The sequence below is a fragment of the Magnolia sinica genome, chromosome 2, assembly GCF_029962835.1.
Source record: "Magnolia sinica isolate HGM2019 chromosome 2, MsV1, whole genome shotgun sequence".
Taxonomy (NCBI): Eukaryota; Viridiplantae; Streptophyta; class Magnoliopsida; order Magnoliales; family Magnoliaceae; genus Magnolia; species Magnolia sinica.
This window is the reverse complement of record NC_080574.1, coordinates 93433730-93449317: the sequence shown is the minus strand read 5'-3', so window position 1 is coordinate 93449317 and position 15588 is coordinate 93433730.

The following is a 15588-nucleotide window of genomic DNA, read 5'->3' as shown; positions in this document are numbered from 1 at the left end:
GCTGAAGTGCGCGAGCCATTGTAAAGGGGAGATCTTGTGAACGTTTAGGAATTTGGACATCTCCTTAAAAAGTTCGGCGATCGTTTCTGAGATAGAATCAACACGGCCTGGTGAGGAGATGTAAGCCAGTTCTTCATTTGTTGGCACAAACTCATCATAGAATTTCCCGGTTATTGGAAGACCGGCGATTCAATCAAGATCCCAGAGCATGATACTCATCTTGCCCGCGGGAAGATAGAAGGAACTGGTTGAGGGACACCAATAATTTAGGAAGCCTTTTAGAATGATGGGCTCCTTATAAAAATGTTGCGATGTAGGTTTTATCGCATTATAGAGATCAATCTTCACTAAGACTTTCGAGTGTTTGGCTAAGATCGCTGCCGCCCATCCAAGATAGTAGTCGCGAGAAGTCAGGAGGCCTCTCGTCTTGAAATCTTTCGGACTCTAGATCAGTTGACGCTCTCTGAAATGTTATTGAAGTGTCTCGTAAAAATGAGTCAGGAATAGGTTGTGCGGATTATGAGAAGGGGTGAGGAAGATTATCTGGTGAACATCGCCAATCTGTTGCCTTAGCTTCTTCGGTAGCAAGATGCCTTCCAAAATTCTGGGTTCCCTTGATGACCAAGATTCTATGAAGGCCAATTTCTCTCCTTCCATTTGATCTATAGGCTCACAGTTGAGGAGAGATTGATGACGGTGAAGGCTCAATGGGATCACTACCATGCCTTGCCTATAAGGGTTATTAAATTTCATAATACCCTTAATGACTCTGACCCCTTCCCAAGAGTTTTGGAGTTTCTTTTTCTAGTGTTCTTTGATTTTCTCTTGGAACTCCTCAGCTTTGTTGCGACGGGTCTTCTTCGACTTGGATGGTGGAGGAGTGTCTTCTCTCATTGGTGGCTTCTAACTCATCATTAGCAAATGAGTTGTTGTCTTTGCCACTCATCCCAATCGTTATCTCGACCATGTCTCGGTGGTCGTTTGATCTCACCTATAGAGAATGCCCTATGAATAGGAGAAGGTAACGTGGCTATCCGATCAGTGAAATCAAAAGTAGGAAACACTGGTTCCTTTATATAGGTCGGGCACTTGCTGTGGTTTTGAAGCGTTTGTGTGATGGTTGGGGAGGAGATGATGATGGTTTGGTAGCTTAGGAAGATAGAAGATTAGGTAATTCTTGATGAGAAGGTTGAGCGGTTGAAGGTCCTTTTAGTGCGGGTCATGTTGAAAAAGTTCAAGTTCCAGGAAACAAGTTGAGAAAAAAGTCCAAGTCAGGGAAATTTTGCAAAGGGTCGATTACGCAGACCGTGCAAACAAAATCAGTAGCGTGGATTCACGTAAAGTATTAGTGACTTGCACAGACGGAATGTCCGTTGTGTGAGTCATGCAATCAATATTGATTGCATGACGAAATGACAGATGGACGAAGCTTCACTATAGAAAATGGAAAGTGAAGGAATAAAGGGAATTCTGGTATTTATAGAGAATGAGGCCCGAGTATGGAACTTGGGTACCCATTGTGCGGGTAACATAAATGCTTGCAGAATTACAGAAGAGAGGTTGATCTTGATTCTTTGATTCAGAAAAACAAAGAAAGGATCAAGGGGGCATCTGTTAAGGCATAAAAAGAAGAAGGGCAAAGATTAAAGATCAAGAAAGTAGAAGAATAGAAGAAAAAATGGGAAAGAATGCCATTTTATGAGATCGTGCGAGCTGCGCAAAAGAAATATTAGTTGCGCGAGCCGTGTAAAGGACATATTAGTTGCGTGAGCCGTGCAAAGGATTTATTGATTACACAACCCGCGTAGATGATCCTATTGGTTGCACAAACCGAGTAAAGGGATCAAAGTGTTGTTTTGCATAAACGGTCGGATCTGATGTGAGGTGGGCCCCATGACACAAAAATTTAGGGTTCGCACGTGTGAAGGTCTATAAATACCCCACTTCCTCTCATTTGGGTATTGGAAGAATTTTGGAGAACGTAAGAGCTCCATAAGAAGCTGAATGTAGAAGGGGAAACTACAAAGGGTTTGCACGACCCGCACAAACTGTCTTGGTTGCGTGGGTTCACGCAACCACGCTATGATGAAAAGGCTGAGCTAAGAGTCCTAGAGGGGGGGGGGGGGGATGAATAGGACTATGCCAAATTAAAATTTAAATGCGGAATTAAGAAAGAACTAGAACAAGATAGCACTTATCAATCCCAAATAACATAAATAAATAGCAACCTCAAATGCATAAGTATTAAGAGGTTGATACAGATGTTGTTCTATGGACAACCTTACACCAAAAGCCAATCACTTATGGTAGGACAACCTAATTTCTAGAATGGTCTGTGTATCAAACTCTCAAACCAATACAGAGGAATAAAGAATAAAACAGAAATAAATATCTACTACTATTACACCATTCACCACATATGAACAAAATAAATCACAATCATTCACCACAAATGCACAATAATAAGCATTCACCACAACTCCAACAATCATAGTGGTTTGTTTGTGTGTACACCAATTGTTAGAAAACAGCCACACAACTACTCCACTCCCAATATTCACACTCACGGGATATTAGCTTTCACTATGAAATAGGTTTTCAAAGGTTCACCCAAAACCTTCACAATTGTGTTTTCAAAGGGCTACCACAATTAAAACCCCACTCACTGAGATTTTCTAGCTATCTCAGTCAAAACCAAAAATGAAAGATTTTCTGGCAATCTTACAAACCAAATACAAAAAATTGAAATTATACTTATCTGAAGAAAGTACTTCGTTATAGCCTGGTAGAACTGCTTCTTTAGAGACGTAAAATGTTCAATCTCTCAAATGATAAGGTTCTAGGTCTAAATGAATTTTAATTTAAATCCAACCTTAGGCTACTTTGGATTCAACTTCTTGAATCTCACAAAGGGTTAAATACAAAAAAAAAAAAAAAAAAAAAAAAAAAACCCTTTAATATCAAATAGAATGGAATCAAGAGATCAAAGAATTGAATAACCAAAAAATCTTTGAACATAATATATAAATATCTCACAATAGCTTCACAATAATGGGGACTGAGTTCTCAGAGTTGTGACTTTTATATCTTTGGAATGAGTTATGAAACTCTGAAAATCGTCCTCAATTTATAGGAAAAAATATTGTTTGCTTGACTAACCTAGTGGTCAGTTCGACTGGTCGAAGACCAACAACATTACAAAATTTTTGGCGATAAGATAAGATCGCTACTCAATTGGTCGAGTGGCCTGCTTGACTGGTAGAGCACTGCACTCAACTGGTCGAGTGGGACCCAGAAATGTTGTTGGACTTTGAGTTGAGCCTGCACGACTGGTCGAGCACTGTTCACTCTACTGGTCGAGCAGCCTCTAGGACTGGTCGAGGGTCCAACAGAAAATTCTGAAAAATCCATAACAACCTTGACTGGTCAAGAAAATTCTTGAACTGGTCGAGTCAGTGTCTGGACTAGTCGAACCATAACTAGGACTGACACTACCAAAAAAATGATCAAAGGCTATGGACTATTGTAGTTTTTAGCTATGAATATAGATCATAGCTAGATTGCTACAGCTTAAAACCGTAGCTAAAAATGACCAAACCGTAGCTAAAGGGTTAACACCTTCACATGTTCATACAACCTAGGATAGCCCCATAAGGGACTCTACGAGGCCGATTAAAATGTGTCTGCTCCATCTAATGCGTCTATCCATTTTGAAAGAGAATGTTACGGCAAGAGCCTAAAAAAGGAAGTAGATCGAATGCTCAAGTGGACCACACGATAGGAAACAATGGAGATTAATACCTATCATTGATTGATGGTGTGGTTCAATTGGACCTTCGATTTGCCTAGATGTTGAGGTCATTCCCTATAAAAAATTACAAAATTAATGGATGGAGTGGATATATCAAATGCATCATGATGGACCCCACAAAGCCCTTGACAAGACCGTCCGTCTAAAACCCATCAGACGTGTGAATGTGGAGGGGCTACGAAGGATGGTACAATAACTACGATCTGTAGGGCTTTTAGGTATGGTCTAAAACAGTAGCATGACCGTAGCAGATACAAATGCAAAATCCACCTGCCTTTTTATTTTCCCCCTCTGACGAAAAGTTTCATTTCCCTCCACCCCTTAAAAAAAAAAACCTCGTTCCCTCTCTCGGTCTCCAACACCCCTTCTCTCTCTCTCTCTCTCTCTCTCTCTCTCTCTCTCTCTCGATCTCCCACGCCCCTTGTGAATGCGTTAAAACTTCTTCAACCTTCTATAAAAACCGCAACCTCAGATTCTTCCTCTTTGAAATTCTAAAAATAGAAAAGAAAGAGAGATTAAATAAGATCTCTCATGAAAATCGGATCGGAGAAAATGAAGCAGTCACTGCAGTGGAACGATAGTGTCGACAAGGAGCAGCTCAGCTTCTTCCAAGCATCCTTTAAACCTCACTTCTCCTAATACCAAATGCTCCAAGGTTCTCTCATCTTTAGGGTTTCTCTCTCTATCTCTCTGTTTTTTTCTATTTCTAGCATTTTGTTTTTGATGAGGGATTTGCAAAACATCAGATGGATATTCCACCTCTGCCAGACGATGTCGACAACACTAGTTGTACACTAAAGAGCGATTTGTCTTCTCTTCAAGAAGGCCCTCAGCTTCCCTCCGATCCGACCCCTGTTAGCATGCTGAAGGAGAAATCTAACTAGGGCACCGACAGATTAGCATGAAGGGTGAAGATTTTCCAGTTTAATTTAAAAATGTTTTTCAGCTAAGCATGTTTGTTTTTGTTTCTATTGAAGTCTCCACTTTTATCTCCAAATAATATTTCTTGGAGATTGGCGTGAAGGGTGAAGATTTTTTGTTTCCTTCTCATATCAGAAGGAATCCTTTGCAATGCTCTCGACAGAAATTCATTCCCACATGAATTCCAATTTGGTTTCAGTACATCTGCATTTCAAGTATACTTCACGTTCCCCAAAAAAAAAAAACTCTGTTGTTGTTGTTTTCTTTTATAAAATGTTATTTTTTTCTTTTTTATTTAAATTTTAGGTGGAAGGAGCGGCTCTTGAAGATGGGAGGGGTGTAAGCATCTAGAATACTTTCTATTCTCTTCCTAGTAAATAACCAAAATGCCTTTTTCTTTTCTATTTTTTATGGGTATTTTACTATTTCTTCTCTTAGGCTTTTCTGTAATTATTACGATGATTGGTGTTGGATTTTTTTTAATGTTTTTAGGGAAGATATTAGGTGGAGGAAATAGAGATGTAACAGCTGATGTATATCATCGATACAAGGTATTTGCACTTTATTTGAATTTGAGGGGACACGAATTTCCTATTTGGGGCCCACTGTGATGTCTATGTGGCATCCACTCCATTAATGATCACAAGAATTGCAGCGTGATATTGAATTTGTTGAGTTGCTAGAGGACGACCCAAATTCAAAGGCTAAAGTCTCAATGTATACAGATGTATTCGAGCAAACCCCACATGAACATGCCCGGTCCAAGAATCAAGTTCCACTCATCAGGTGGGACGTGGATGTATGAGAAAAGTGAATCAAGTGCCACCTGAAGAGTGTTCCAAATCCCTCTCACATGCGCTGCATTTAGTTGCAGAAGGGGCACATCGCATTCATGGTTCTTGAGTCGGCTATGGTGCTGCTGGATTTCTTAGGGATGTCTTTCGAGTCAATGACAAGAGATTGGATTCTACTGTTTTTGCTTAGATGTCTCTAGGTTGTAGGTCTGCCCATCATTTTCTTTCCTGTTCTTCTTTAGCTTCTTTTTTTTTGTTGCTGCTTGTCTGGCCTCGAGTTCTCTTCTAAAAAAAAAAACATTGCAATTCTGGGCTGTTTGGGTTAGATATGGCCCATTTAAAGACTATGTTGCAAAGGGGTCCTTAACTCCTTACACATTTCAGTAAGTGCAACTGTGCAAATGATAGATTGGTACTTTCATGCAAATAATCACTGAGAAGTTTGGACTCCATTTGGGGGATTCAGGAAAATCCAGATTAATCCTTAATCTCGATTTTGGTAGGCCCCATACCCTCCCATTGCACCATTAGAAAAACTAGAAGAATACTCTTCTTTCACTATCCCCCAAAATCGAGATTAAGGATTAACTCTCTCTAAACTAGGAATAAATACTAGGAAAACTAGTATGCAAATATAATTTGTTGTACAAGTTAAACAAAAATGAAGATTAACCTAAATTTTTTGCTTGAAAATAAGAAACTAAATATATTTAGCTAGAGACCATTAAGATATTATTCAAGTCTTGATACATCCTGATGCCACCATTCCTCTAATGTTTAGCTAGAGACCGTTAATTGCACAATGATTCTATTCCATTACTCTTACAGGCATGCATGTTTTGTGGATTTTAATGCTTTGTGATGGACTAGAATTTTTCTGAGGATAACAATATATGGGTCCCTAGGGTTCCAAAATATCATCTAAAATTACTGAGTGCCCTGATTAAGAAAAGAGCAATAGTTTGTCTTTTAGCCCATCAAAAAGGTGGCAAACCATTTTTGTCATCACATGAAGGTAATTAAACAACCAAAAGGTGCCCCACCTTCTTTGTAGATGGGGTAGATGCAGAGCAGTGATCTTTGCTATAAAAAAAGTTGAGCATGTAAATTACCTTTAGAATGATAGTTTGGCAATGAAACAGCTAAAAGCTACCTTTTAGTTGTTGGGAAAAAAAAAGAAAAGAAAAGAAAAAGAAAATACCTGTAGAATGACAGTTTTACAGAGTTTTGTGTGTGTGTGTGTGGCTCATGTTCGTTTTGCCTTGTTCCAGTCCAAAGAGACCAAGGAGAGATGGGAAACCAGTTATAGAGAGAATATCTTCCAACAACCATAATGTTGAGATTGCCAGTCCATCAAGTGCTGATCAAAAGCATCGTAGGCGGTTACAAGATGCTTTGCCCCTTGAGGCTCCACTAGCACTTGACTCTAAGACAAGACCTAATGTAGTCAACAAAGGATCAGAAAAGAAGACTGAAGAACCACCAGATGCCACCAAGCGATCTTCTAACCCGACTGAAGTACTCCGCTCTCGATCTTATTTCCAGGTTTTGTGTTTGTTTCTACACCATTGCTACAATCATCATCATCATAAGCATCTTAGCCTTTCTTCCAGCAATTAGGGATCGACTTTCAAATGCTATGTTATGTTCTTTGGAATTGGCCACAAGAGTCTCATAATTACCATTCATGGTCATCTAGTGAATGCTTTAGATGCAAATATTTTAAATTGACTCATTGAGTGGACTTGACCCTGCTGGACAACCAGTCGAGTTTATGGGTTTTTGAAATACATTTGCAATCCATAAGACTATGGTTAATATTATGAGAGGAATTACATGATCTTTGGTGCTGGGACATGCTTACACTCATCCTTTGCTACAACCTGTTGTTTAAATGTGCATGTCTTCCTTTCTCATGTTTGCTCTGTGGTCTAACAATTGATAAGTGCTTCCTTGTGTGACATGGATCCTACTACCACAAAATATATTTAGTTTCCTATTTTTAAGTAAAAATTTAGGTTAATCTTCATTTTTGTTTAACTTGTACAGCAAATTATATCCGCATACTAGTTTTCCTAGTCTTTATTCCTAGTTTAGAGAGAGTTAGTCTATAGATGAACAAGCCTATATATTGGCCTCATAACTATGGGCTCATATGGACCCATAGGACCATTATCTGTGCTAAACAACCCAAATGTGTGGTCCTATGGATCCATATGAGCCCACGATGTAAACTTTTACTCAACTAATTGCATCCACAGGCCTCATAGATGAATCAACATATACAACAAAACTAACTGCATATGCTACTAGTGGATCCATAAACAGATCATACTACTTATTAGGCCCCACGGGCTGATCTAACAGCCATTAGGGCCTCATTATCAATTAAAAACTGTTTGACCCAACTTTGATTATCATTGTCTACATGTATGAATGGTGGTCCAGATGCAACATTGATACTCTGTTGAGATCATGGGAAACAAACTCTACATAGGCTAGAATGAACTGTCAATTGCATGAATCTTCTACATAAATCTACTGTTTAAGAGTCTAGATTCTTAGATCAGTTGGATCTTAACATAACATATTTAATTCTACCTTTTGTTGCTACTCTTACTCCCACAGCCACAACCACTTCTTACTACATGGAGTATAATTATGTGCTAAAACTTTCTCATCCATGAGATTATAGCACTTGCTGGTGGTACTAACACTTTCTCATCCATGTGATTATAGTACTTCTAATTAAGTTGCAACCCTTAAAGATAGAAATACCACAAAGAAGACACTTAGCTAAGCAACCCATGTCAATTTTACCTCTCTTATGATCCTGGGTACACGAAACAAGGATATATGATCCTTGACCATGGCATATGCACACTATCCTTGTTCTTCAGTTCGCACAAGTAGGGCCCATGCGTCCATGGTTCAGATTGTTAATTTGATTGACCCACCACTGATGGACAATGCCCCAAAGTATCATTGGAAGATCCTACCATCCAATCTTTGACCTTTTATTAGATGAACATCAACCATTCTTCGATTTCTATTATTAACTACTTATTTGGAAGCCCTTAACTGAAGGGTTGTGATTGTCCTGTTCTTCTTTAGCTTACCTTTTGCTTTGTTTGTCTGGCCTCGAGTTCTTCTCTTTTTAAAAAAAAAAAAATAATAATTGCAATTCTGGGCTGTTTGGGTTAGATATGGCCCATTTAAAGGCTATGTTGCAGAGGGGTAATGTATTATTATTATCATCATTGAATAAAAATTCTTTTTTTATGTTTCTTAGTTTAGTTTGATTTGGTAGCAGATTTGCAAAGAGGGTTTTTTCATGGTAGCTAACATTTGACAAAAGGATTGTTGGTGTCTTTCTCACAATCCATACATACAAATACATGGTATTATTGATAGATAACAATTTTAGAAAATTACAAACATATTATAATTATATAATAACAACAAAAAAAAGAAGAAAAACTATTTTTTGCCTCAATAACTGTCTACATGTCCCATGCGTGTTTAACATTGCCATATTTATTTGAAATGGAGGGTTTCTTATATAGATAACTAGGTGGAGTTGATATTCCATTTCTTCTAATCACAAGCTGCTTGAGTGTATGTGAAATTCAGTTAAGAGTCATCCTACATAGATTAATTGCATTAAGCTGATCAGATGAAAAGCTATCTACAATAAGGCCAAGCTGGAAGTTAACTAAAGTCAACGCCGGTTACAAACTGACAGTATGAAGAAATTGTTTTGTCTAGCTTTATCTTGCTTAAAACCATCTTTCTTACTTTGTTGATTTTTTCCTTCTGTTTCCTTCTTCTTTCTATTGAAAGTCGACACCAATGGCTAAGAATGACTTTGGTATTAGGCCTATCTTTATTTAAATTTGTTGTTGTTCCTCTTCTTCTCATGTATTTATTTATTTATTTATGTCATTTACAACAGGTAACAGAAGCATCAGCCAATCCAAGCTGTGCATATTCATCAACGGACTCGGATTGGGGTTGGAGTTGGAATTACATTACTGTCAAGCATAATTCAAAAGCCTGTAAGCTTAGCTTGACTTCATGATTTAATATTTAAGTTAGCTAATTGGAAAATGTTTAGGGTAACATGCGTGGATCCTGGTTGAAGGCATTACTCTCCCCACTAGAGGTGGGAGTTTTGAAGTTCCTTAACTTTTACTAATGGACACATTGACCATGTGAATGACTCTACCCAATTCAATGGTTGAGTTTAGCTAAAATGGTTGATCTATTCTATTTTTGCAAATTTAGTTGGTATACCTATATTAGTTGGTATTTTGAATAGCTGAATGTTTATTTTGTCTTTGGTTGTTGCGGATTTTTCTTGTTCAGAAATGAGAAGATCAGTGTATGCTCTCGAGTATTGTCTTTCTTTTTTATGTCATCTCGTCGTCGTCTTTCAATATAATTTAGTTCTTCAGTTTCGGGGCATAGCTTTTTCATATGACTACATTGTTTGTATGATGAAATTGATTTTCAACCATGTGTAGTAAGCTTTCAGATCAAAGTGAAGCTAAGAATACGGTGTTAGTTGATGGTAAATTGATAACCAGTAGAGGCACATCCATGGAGTTCTCGCTTGTGATTGTTAAGAAGCTATTTGGCTGCGAGAAGGCATTGGATCTTCTATCAATGAGAACTTTAAATCGACATATAACTATTATGTTGGCATTGAACTTTTGTGAATGAATTAAAATGAATGATTGTGTTTGATTGAATGAATGACTAATTTATCTATGATGTATTTATCTATATTAGCTTATATGAGTTGATTTATCAGGGCACGTACTACAATGGTAAGAGATGCCATTATTATAGTTTTATTATTATTTTTTTAAAAAAAATAGGCATTAGCTACGGCTATTAACCATAGCTATTTATTTGGAAACTATAGTTGTTGCTAATTTCAGCCTATTGCTACAGTTCTTGTTGTACTTTTAACTACAGATATAATCCGTAGTTGTATATACTTTAGAGCTATGGAAATTATGCTACGGATTTAAACCGTACCTATTGTTTCTATGGCTATGAATTAAATCCGTAGCTACAACTTTCAAACCTATGGCTATGGTACCAATGGCTACAGTCGTGCTACGGACTTTAACCGTAGCCATAGCCCTTTAGCTACGGTTTTTATCCATAGCCTTTTCCCAGGTTTTTGGTAGTGTGGTCGAAAAATGACCTAAAAATTATCAAATGACTTATGATATAAGTGCAAATTGTATGACCTATCATAAAGTCAATCTAGTGTCAAACATACCTTACTTGTGAGGTTGAATCATCAAATATCATTCTCTTGAAGTAGTTGAAGCTTGAAGACTTGATCCAGTACTTGAACTTTTCATTGTTGAACCTCTTAATCTTGTACTTAGACTTCTTGATGTTGTATTTGAACTTCTTGATGTTGTACTTAAACTTCTTAATGTTGTACTTGAACTTCTTGATCTTGTACTTGAATGTAGACAAGCTTGGCAAGGATGACATGAAGTTGATCTTATAATAACAGTTAAACTAGATACAAATTCCAAGAGGTTTCGGCACTACAAAATTTGACAAACCAAGGAGCTAGATAAGATAGCATTTACATGTTATACAGCCATTGAAGATAGGGGTCAAAATGCTGCTGAAATCATTAAGTCAGGTTTTCACAGTCTCCAGTTCTCCTTTTGCACAATGATATGAGCTCAAGATATGGAGATCAGATGATCAAACTCGCATGATATTCCTCTTAAAGAGATGATCGAACTACAAGTCGAAATGCTACCAAATTTGATATTCAGATTTGACATTTAAACTTTGTTAATTTCTGTATCTTAAATAATCTATCTCAGAATCAAGGGACATTCGAGGATGTAAATGAACTCAATATTAATAATATGATCATTGTTCTTCATACACTCTCTATGTTACATTTGAATAAGAGAATTTCCCAAATCAAATGCATTTGTTTCTTGTTCGAAACAGACATCTTTTCATGATTTGTGAAAGTGGTCATTCGACCCTATTCACCCTTAGTTTCTGGGGCTTCACACACTTGCCCTATGAAGTCTGACTGACAGGATCCTGAGGTGGCTTCGTTGGTGGACGCGATCCAGCATTGTTTTGGCTCAGGTGCTACAAGACTAGTTGAAAAAAGAGTGGAATTAAAAATGGCTACCTATATATTACATGTGCCTAGATGGAAAAAAGAAGAAGAAAAAACAATAAAAAAAAGAAAAAAAAAATGATAGTGTGGAAGTCATCGTTGAAAAATTAAAAGCTAGAAAAATAAGTGGAAAGGGAGATGGGTTTGGAATTAGTAACATGTGTTGATTTGACCACTTTAAGGTAATCATCATAGTTAACATCATGGAGGGAATATTGAATGTCACGCCCCAAACTAGAAAGTCGGGGCTCACAAAATTCCCGATCGCCAAATCCGGTGCCGACAGCCTCCGTAGTACCCCATTCTCGGCTCCCAGCGTGCATATGCTAACTTCCGATCCTAGGATCCTATAAGGAGGATTTTTCAACGTACATTTATCTCGTAAGAAGCATAACCATAAGTTTACCTAATTTACAAAGGTGACATCATCATCATATATCCATTAATATAAATATTGAATATAGTGCTGAAAGGAAAATACATATATCAAAAATTAAAGCTCCAGAAGATGGCTGCATGCTCCAAGCACAACGTTGCTATGACCTAATGCCACCTGCACGCATCTATCGTGCATAAGCTTATAGAAAGCTTAGAGGGTGGTGTAAGTGTGTGTATAAGATAAGTGTTAAGTATTCAATACAATTCCATAATCATACAATGTCGAAAATACTTTCAAGATCATAAATCATACGATATCAGAGTAAGCGAAAACATACTAGCAAGGTCATGAATCATATGATATCAGAGTAAGCAGAAATATATTAGTATGATCATGAATCATACGATATCAGAGTAAGCGAAAATATACTGGTAAGATCATGAATCATATGATATTAGAGTAAGCGGAAATATACTGGTAAGTCCATGAGTGCAATCAGCCGTACCAAGGCCATTCGATGCAATGCATGAATGCTAACGGCAATATCAATGCAGAAACATGGCAATCCAAAATGTTAAATGGTGTAGATGCAATGCAATATGTCGTGCAAATGAAATGACCAAGCTAGAGTGAAGTTGGGATGATAGTACGTAATAGTGCAGGCTATGGGGTCCATTTTAAAGGACTTCTATCTAAACCAGTCTTATACCTAAATTTGGATAGTCAGACTCAATGCAATAGACTCCTGATCTCAGGTTAGTCACACACCTCAACCGAAATCCTTGTCATTACGAATGTACACAATAATTAGTTGTGCACCACCAGCTTGAGTGGATAGTGAATGAATGAATGAGTATGCAACTCCTACTCAATGAGTCCACATATTAACACGGTTCCTCTCTGGGAAATCACAGAGGTCTAGTACACTCCAAACCAGATTACCACCCCATTCCACACAATAAGATGAGTGAAAGAGTCCTCACTATCCGCCTGCCAATATCGGGTTTGACTCGTCGATAGCTGACCCATTCCTTGAGCTGGTCAAACTTATCCTAGCTTTGCCCCATACTCTCGGGCCGGTAAAGTTGCGCCTCCTTCCAACCGACCACGACATAGTGGGAGACGTGGCCTAATGCTATACGGTCCTCATGCGCTCATGCATCCACTTGGTCTAGATGTTGGAGCAACCTCTAAAACCAAGAGGGTTTAGTGAATTTCACCCAAGGATATCTATACCACCCCATGTAGAACAGATTTCTGGTATCGTATCCTGCCAACCACGATATGCCTGTGGAGGCTACGGCCCTGATGTCGCTAGGGCGTACGATGGTCATATCACAAAATGCAAGATGCATAAGTTATATCATCCAATTATGCATCAAACTGGCACGTACCACGTGCTCATGTGGGGCAACTCCACCTATCAGGGAGTCTCGTGATATTCTACCTAATGGCATGTGCTAGGATTAATCACTCCTCATATCAAGCATGCATACGATGCACATGGGCATGGATTGCGAAGCTATATTAAGCATGTTATAAGATGATGGTACACTCTCCTCATGTCAATGATGGGCTTAGTGAAATTACGGTAATGACTGCTTTAGTTGATGTGGGAATATACTAATATGTCCCAGAAGGGGGGTGAATAGGACTTTTTAATATTTTATGATAATTTAAAATCCTATCAATTTTATCTTGAGAAAATCACACAACCAATATATCAATATGTCCTAAAGGAGGTTTCACAATAGGTTCACCTCAAACCGGAGGTTTTAAATCAGGTTCACCTCTAACCAGTACAACCTACACTTAGGCTGACACAACGTGTCTACACGACACACTTTATGCTCCCATGAGCAAGGGTCAACACAGCACCCGAATTTTAGGCCATATAGGCCAAAGACCTACACAGGGACCTAAGAGTTTATGTTCTCAACAGAGCAAGGGTCAACACAAAGCACCCCCATGTACACTCCTGCCAAAGGCCTCCTATGAGGACTTGCAAGGGGTGAGAAACACCTTAGACCCAATCCTACAAAAGGAATGATCACAAGGGTCCTATGGACTCTAATGAATTACAGATAAGTAGATGAGCCCCATTCAGCACGTTGATGAAGATCTCCTCCTTTGATGATGAAGAATTCAACTTCCTTGAACCGCAACTCAAAAGATGTACTAATAAATGGCGACGGGTTAGGTCAAGGTTATGATGGAATCCTACTCTATTAAATGTTTTCCTATAAGCAAGATAGAGCGATTCCAATCATCTATGCATTCAAAGCATCCCAGCTTAATGATCTGCCATTAAGATGGTAGCTGCAGGATCCTTGAGTGCTGAAGTTCATTCCCCAATCCACTCTATTGAATGTCAATGATGAGGGTGGATTGGAGGTTGAACTTCCATATGAGAAAAGGCTTAGGGTATATGATCTAGGGTTTAAACACACAAAAGCACTCTCTATTTTCTTTATCCAACAACTAAGGGCAAGCTCTCATTAAATAGGCAAAAGGTTCACATTTTTGACAGAGTTCGATATCATCGAACAGGATCGATATCATCGAGCGTATACTCTCGATAGCATCGACTGGCCACTCGATGACATGAACTCAACTATCAAATGCTTTTGAAAACCTTTTGCCAACTGGTCGAGGAAATCGAACGAGCATCGATGTCATCAGATTTCGAACTCTGATTTCATCGATACGAGGTTCGATTCCTCGACATTTGAAAATGTGAGAGCACTTGCCTTTGAAATATTTCAGGTAAATGATATGATCGAGCATCACTCGATATCATTGAAATTTGAATATCAATGATATCGAGGGCAGTGTTGATTCATCGATAATTATAAGGAATTTTCCTATAAGCTTGCTGGACAGTTTGTGTCCATATTCGATGACATCGACCATGCCTCAATATGATCGATATTTGAATATCCATTTTATCGAGTGACCCTCAATCCAAGAAAAAACAACCTGAAAAACTTACTGGATAGAAATGTGTCCTAATCTGATATCATTGAAGGGCTTTCGATATCATCGAGATTTGAATTCTAAGGATATCGAGGAGCTCTTCGATGTATCGAGGATTACATGATTTGCCTTAGCAGAACTTTGGATACAACAGACCTAATGTCAATTTTATCGAGTCTACTTGATGGACTCAAGATTCAAATTTCGATGATATCGAACCGCCTATCGATACATCGATAATTCCGTCCAGAGATCTTTGTGGTTGCTGGACATCTTATGTCCTCATTTCGATAATATCGAATGAGCTTCAAGGACATCGACAATAGGGTTCGATTTCATCGGACATTTCTCAATAAATCGATAAAGGTTGATCTTTGTGGTTGTTGGATAGTTAAGGAAGATGCTTGATCAATCTTCCTATGGGGCTTCTCTGTCTGGTTGACTCAATGATTGCGCTAATTGACAAACCAGGAAACTTTCAATCTCCCCCTTTGTCAATTACGTGAAAAAATACCAAAACACCCTA